The 7077-nt window shown below is 36.9% G+C and overlaps 1 protein-coding gene across 1 annotated transcript in view; it reads left to right on the top strand.

Annotated features, from left to right (window-relative positions):
- ROBO2 (roundabout guidance receptor 2) overlaps positions 1-7077 on the top strand; it is a 1045807-nt gene that overhangs the window by 95176 nt on the left and 943554 nt on the right. The window lies entirely within an intron of this gene.

The following is a 7077-nucleotide window of genomic DNA, read 5'->3' as shown; positions in this document are numbered from 1 at the left end:
GTTATTTTTTGTCTGCTGTTATTTCTTCTTTTTTCTTTTAGTAAGCTATTGTTTTTTCACTTACATCTACTGGTATTCGCTTTCCCTTAATGGCGGAAAAGGGTTGGATAAACTAAATGGTAGGTAACTCATTTTAGAGTGTCCCCCTTAAATTGTCTTAAACCAAGATGTTTGCTTTCATAATTTAGGACTCCAAATAGGAAGGAATAGACTTTTTGATACTCTGTAAAATATTATCTGTGGTGTTTTTCTGTCATATGAAGTCAGTTCTAACTTGAGTTGAAAACCATTTTGCTTATTTTTACTGCATTTTTCATATTACAAGTAAATTGCACAGAAGATGAAGTCTCATTCTCCTGGGGTTTAGATGCCCTTTTTTTAGGGAGCACAATTGCTTCTTTGCATTTAAGTGCTTGGTGTCAGGGTGCTGGGACAAAGACATCCAAAACCATGGTATTCTGGGGAAACTGAGTGACTTTGAAATCTGAATTTAATAATATTTATCAAGTCCTTACAAAAACAAGTAATAGTATGTGATTCTGAAATTATATTATAGGCATCACTCAAGTCTAAGTTGATATTAACTAAGTTGAAATCTTTTGATTGCCCACAAAACCACGGTATTTCAGTTGTTCTGAATGTAAAAATATATTTGAAGGTAATCCTTTCAGATCTGACAGACTAAGGCAGAGTGGTGCATGCTGCTCTGTCAGATAAGTGTTGTTTCAGCCTCGGTGAAGGAAAAGAGTTGTCATTTGAAGTATAGGGTGACTGACTCATCCCAGAGTGACTTGGTACAAGTTTTCTTCCTGTTCAAAAGCTCATCATGAAAGACAGAAGTTTTTTAAAGTTGGAGGAATTTGTGAGGATTTCTAGGGCAAACTCAAATTTAGGGATATTGAAACTTCATTAAGTTTGCCAAACATTTGGCATTTGGAAATGGTTCAAGTAAATAAAAAGAATGTATCTGAAGTTTTAAAATGTTTTAGCTGATTTTGACATATTCTGTTTAGTGCTTTCCCTACATCTTGAATTGTACTTCCAAATGTAGTTTTATAAAATGAATAATGCTTTTAAATACTTTATATTCAGTGGTTTTCCTGTCTTCAGGAATTCACAAGCTCTTCTGTTTTTGAAGATACATATTTTCACTTCTAAATTTCATTCTTAATTCTCTGTAAATTCAAAATTTAAAATGGAGCCAGGTGAAGACACCATACTCTGTTTTGCTGTCTGTCACTTAACATGACTTTTATTAGAAAGTCAAATGGGGAATAACTCTTTTAGGCACCTGTGTCATGGAAATGGGGCTTGGATTGTTTTGGTTGCAAAACCTGTGCATCAGGAAGCAATGGAAACAGCACTCTCTTGGTAGTTGTTCAGACAGGTGGATCCATATGGCTGGCAGGCAACAGGCGTGCTTTTCTGGACTTTAGGCCTCATGTGAAATATCATTCTGTTTTGGAATTTAACCTGCTAAGAAAACCAAATATCAATACTAGCAACAAAACCCCACCAAAAAACGCTCCCAAAAAAGCTCTCAAAGAAACAAGGAAACAAAGCCAGTTTAAAAAGCCACAAAAACCAAACCCTCAATAAACCAACAATATCAAACCCCTTTAAATACCACTGTTTTCCAGATCAAATGTATCTGAAAGTGCCTTACAAAATTGAGTGAGTTAAAAATGAAGAGCCAGGTGTAGGAAAAAGGAACAAAAATAACATGAGTCTGCGTCTCAGTGGAGTATTGGCAGGTGGCTGCAGGGGCTGAAGAAAAGTGGAGGAGCAGCAGGTAATAGAGGGGAATGCTATTATCCAGCTTGAGGTCTGCTCAAGGTGACTTTTAGAGACACGGAGAAAAGTTTTGATTTGCCTTCTGAAACAGACCCCAGGGAAATAGTCTGTTGCAAAGTGTTCTGACGAATTGCTTCTTGTACCCCACAGAGTTTTGCATCGTGTACTTCTTGGGTTTGGGGTTATGAATAGTTTGATGCAGGGAAAAAATCATATGTTCAACCTTGGGCACTTTTCTTCATCCTAGGTCCTCAAGCTAAACGAAGGAAAAAGATTTTCTAGAAAAGCACAGCACAATTGATGCAGCCTAGGCACGAGTTTGTTGAGAGAAATTTTGAGGACATCGGCTGCAAACATTGTTTAACAAACACTTTAACAGTAAGAATACTATAAAAATGTGAAACTATTGGGAGAAACCTTGCTGTTAAATGAAGAACGTAATTTGATGATTGAAGAGGTCATAAAACTCTTCAAAGAACACTTTATAGCTCTGATTAATATAATTCATTTAATTAAAAAATATAATAGTAAAGGATGGAAAAATATCTTGAAAAAGAAACTGACTTTGAAGAGTTCTCCAAAATGCTAGCAGGAAACATGTTAAAAGAACCTAGAGGTTTATAGCCTGGCAAATGAGTGATACCAGGAGGTCTGTTCCGATTGCAGAAAAAGCTGAAAATAACAGGATGTATTCTAGTGCCATGCCTGTATTTCAAAAAAAAGAGAAGAATTTATCCAAAGCAAGGCCAGAATACCAGCCACAGCTATTTCTCATATAGCTGCTTCTAAATGTTCCCTTCATTGCTGTTGGAGCTTTGTTTTGGTCTAGTTGGGAGGTGTGTGAAGATGGATTCAGAGATCCAGCACACAATTCATACAACTGGGAGGAAGGCAAACCCCAAATCTAAACAAGCCCAAATACAAAAGTAAAAAAAAAACTCCCATCAGCAAAAAACACCCCAAAACACACAAACAGCAACAAAAATCCTTTTTTTTTTTTTTTTTTTAATGTTTTTATTTAAGCAAGACTGGATATGAAAAGGTGTGGTTCAAACTATAGTAGATGTAAAATGGTTTGGGTTTTAACTAAATTTATTCTTGGCACATGAGCAGTCTCAGCCTGGTACGCAAGAAGGGTTGAGAAGCTGCTGTGTCATTGCCCTTTATGCAGTAGTCTGGAAATGAGCATGCTCACTGGGCATGGGATCCGTCTCCTAAACAGGCTGCTAAAATCATCAGTCTGTTTGGGTTTTTGTCTGAATGCTTGTAGTGTCCCTTTGTATAGCAAGAAAATATTCCAGCAGTGTCTGGAATCCGTTTTTCAGGTAGCTATCCTGAAAATCACCCTGAATAAATTAACTATTAGGATTAGGAAATTGTTCTTGAATGTCTGATATCAAAGTTTAAATGCACTTTGCCTTCATTAGAAGTGGGTAGGTGAACTGACTTTTAAAGCACTGATAACAGCATGCTGATGTGGGTTATTTTTTCAACACATTAGTTTAGGCTCAATCCTGAGAAAAAAGGAGTCTTGTGTTTAGATCTTGTTAGAATTGAAGTCTCAGCTGAAGAAGATTTATGCTAACTTGAATTTTACTTTCAGAGAGCATAGCATGTTATTTACCCTGCTTTTCCTTCACAAACAAAATAGTTACTTAGCTCAGCTCCTAGTATCACGTGTACTGGGAGTATGAAAGACATTTAATTATTGTTTATCTGCAATTGATGTCCACATAGAAGTATGATGACAAATTCCCTGGCTGATACTGATTGTCTATGTTACTTTTTCCAAAGACCTCAGTGTGGCTGCTCTCATACATTCCTGTGTAACTTAATGGTGCATCTGAGCCTTTAAACATATTGGCATGAAAATCAATAAATAAACAGAATGTAATATACAGCAAGAGACTAGACTTGAAAAATTGATGTATCCAGCCTAGAAACTAAAGATCCCTCTTTGTCACTGTAACAGGTACAGCCAAGGCAGGGCTATAGTGCTTTGGGGTAGAAACTGGTTTAGAAGATGCATTAGCTAAAGACACACTAAAAGTGATTAATTACTTCCTGGTGTCATATTTGTAGAATTTCTTTTCTGCAGGCATGAAAAACTGAAAAATGGAGTCCTATTCCCACCTGTGCTGCTTCTTGGTGTAACTTAGGAGTTGGCACAGATCCACATATGGGGATGCTTGTATTATTTTCACATTTAGTATGTGCATCATTCACCTGTACTTTGAAGCTCTCTGTGTTTAGTCTACTTGCACTGCTAGTCTTTCCCCCTGCTAGTCTTCATTTAGATATGTTTAAAAAGAAAAGTTGCTTTTAAATTAATACTTATAAAACTTGGTGCCTTTTATAAGGTGCTTTGATTTTTAACTCCTTGACTGTAAAGGAAACCAAATTTCTAATTCTATCCATTCTGTCAAAGGCCTCAAAAGTGCCTTAGAACTTCATAATCCAGACTTTTGGTGCAGAGTTGCAACTGTTCAGAATAGTGATGGAAGTCCAGGAAAAAAATAAAGGTGTTCCTTGGGGAATCCTCTAAGTGATGAACAGCACTTTTCCTGTTATGCCTAGGTAAACAGATTTATTCATTCAGCTGGAATTAGCATTGTGCATGAACCATGGGACAATGTTTTGGCAAGAAAGAGGCTTGTCGTGAGATTTCCAATAAAGAGTTGAGATGAACGATTGTATGATCACTTAATCTTGTGAAACGCAGCACAAAACACTAAATGTATTACAGCACGTGTTTAAATGATAACAAATCCTGATGTTAGACCTCCTAGAAAACAGTCCTTTCTTCACTCAGTTACTGCTCTTAGAAGGGATTTCATTCCACTTTGGAGCTATTTACTCTTCCCTTTTGTTGTTGACTAGTGTGTTTTGATACATGCTTTTAATTTTTTGGCTTCTAAATGCTTGCATTTATTTACAAATTTATGCAAAGAAACCCCCCCAAATCTGTATGAAGTAGAAATCCATATTGCATAACTATGCTATATAACATATAACATCTATATAATAATTACAAAATTATATGCACTGTATATTTTATATTGTTTATTACAAGAATATTCATAATCTAGTGTACAGCTCATAGGTAATATCATGAATCAAGTTGTAGAAATATCACACCCATTACAGAACAAAATCTGCATCTCCTTTGTTGTTTTCAGGGGTACTTTTGGAGGGGGTTTTGCTAATTAGTAAGTGATTTACAAAGTAATATGTGATTATCAACTTTGTGGAGAACAGGTGATAGGCAAGACAGCTTCAGTAAATGAGTGTGACTTCTACTTGCTGTTTAAAAATTACTTCTTGGTTTTGATAGGAAAGTTATCACTGAGGCAGGAATTAAAGTTGGGATCTTCTAACCTGATTTCATAGAATCATGGGCTGGTCTGGGTTGAAAGGGACCTTAAAGCTCATCTAGTTCCAAAATCCCCGTGTACTGGGCAGGGACACCTTCCACTAGACCAGGTTGCTCAGAGCTCCATCCGACCTGGCTTTGAACACTTCCAGGAATGAGTCCACAGCTTCTCTGTGCAACCTCTTCCGGTACCTTGCCACCTGCACAATAGGGAACTTCTTCCTTACAGCTGATTTAAACCTGCCCTTCTTTAGCTTAAGGCACTTCCTCCTTTTCCTATCACTCTATACACTCCTGTGAAAAGTACCTCTTGAGTTTTTTAGAAATGAATTTAAAAATTAAATAAAAATCTAGAATCTTGTAGACTTAAGTACTCAAATTTGGGTGTAGGGGCCTGAAATAAAATTAGTTTTGTATAACTGAGTGTTAGATATACTGGAATACTAGCACAAAAATTTGTGTTTGGGCTAGTATTTGAGTGTTTTGGTAAATAACTTGCCATATTGGCTTTGTGTGTTTGCTCAATGTACACCTGTAGCTGCAAAATACATTTATATTATATATTAGTGGATATGTCTGCATAATCTTTTGGTGAAGGCTCTTAAACAGAGAATTATAAAACTACTCACATCCCAGCTGCTGCATGTTCTCTGGGTGCTATTGGTTGTCCTTGTTCATGTCAAGTAGCTCTGCGTACATGCATCATCCCCGTAATTTTCATCACATTAATGGGATTCATTAGCTATTTAGGAGGAAGAGACCTGTCAGATGATGTAGAGTAGAAGTAGATTAACTTTGAGGCTTTATTGGAAACGGTGAATTAGTGTCCTGCAAATTCCCTGTGAAGGTGTGTCTGGTGTGTGTATACAAAGTAAATAAGAGTGGTGGTGACTGAAGGCAGAACCCCCGCAGCTGGGCACACACTTTCCTTTTTGATTTCAAATGTAACTGCTTGGAGCAGTTCCTGTCCATAAGGATAGCCAAGTGTCAGGGATTTGATAGCTATGAAAGAGTAAAAATCCTGATAAAGGAAGCACTCATATTGGCAGCTCTGTGTGGTGGCAGGGAGGGAGAAAGAAAGAAAATAGGTTACAGTATTTCATAATGTAATTACAAAAGGTGATTTAAATTTGATTGTCTGCAAGAAATGCCGATAAGGGTGAATCTCTGTGCACTTGGAGATCTGAATGCTGAGGCCAGATCAAGTCTCTGCAGACTTGTGTGGAAAAGCACAGCTATTTCATGACCTCCTTCTCTCTCCCATTAGGCTCCTGCCTGGTAAAAGCAGGACATACTTTGAGATGCATTTTATAAATGCAGAAATGACCGTGTACTTTTCAGGTACGGCTGAAAAAAATTACTTCTGTTCATTCTTTGTGAGAAGAGATCAAAAAAGAAAGAATCTTAGGTAATCCCTTTAATTTAAGCAGAGCGAAGTACATATATGTGCCCCACTCAAATTTTTTTCTCATATAAACAACTTAGAAGAAAAAAGTCTTAAAAGGCAAGAGAATATGTTGTTGCATGTAAAAAAAGAATTCCTATTTTCTCATGCTGTAAATTCTAATTCTTTGAGACAAACTCAATTGCATTTTTTCAGTAGGAGCAGTTTGTGGTGAGTTGTGGCTTGTGAATAGGTTTTCCCTGCTTTTTTGTTTTTCTGCTCCTATTTATCTCCAGTAGTATTTATGATATGTCAGCAGCAACCTGAAGTTGTATAAAACCAAACCACTTCAAGGTCTTTACAATCAGAGTGCATTGGCTCTTTCACCCATACTCTGAGGAATGGCATTGCCAACATGCTCCACTATTTCAGCCTATGTTTACTTCAGCTTCTTTAGGCATTGTTGCTTGATCTCCATTATAAAACAAGTGTCCAGAAAGCTGACTGAAAAAATATTTGCTCCCCA

This window comes from Corvus moneduloides, chromosome 2 (genome assembly GCF_009650955.1).
Source record: "Corvus moneduloides isolate bCorMon1 chromosome 2, bCorMon1.pri, whole genome shotgun sequence".
NCBI classification, from domain to species: Eukaryota; Metazoa; Chordata; class Aves; order Passeriformes; family Corvidae; genus Corvus; species Corvus moneduloides.
Note: the sequence above shows the minus strand (reverse complement) of the source record. Positions and strands in the feature narration are given on the sequence as shown.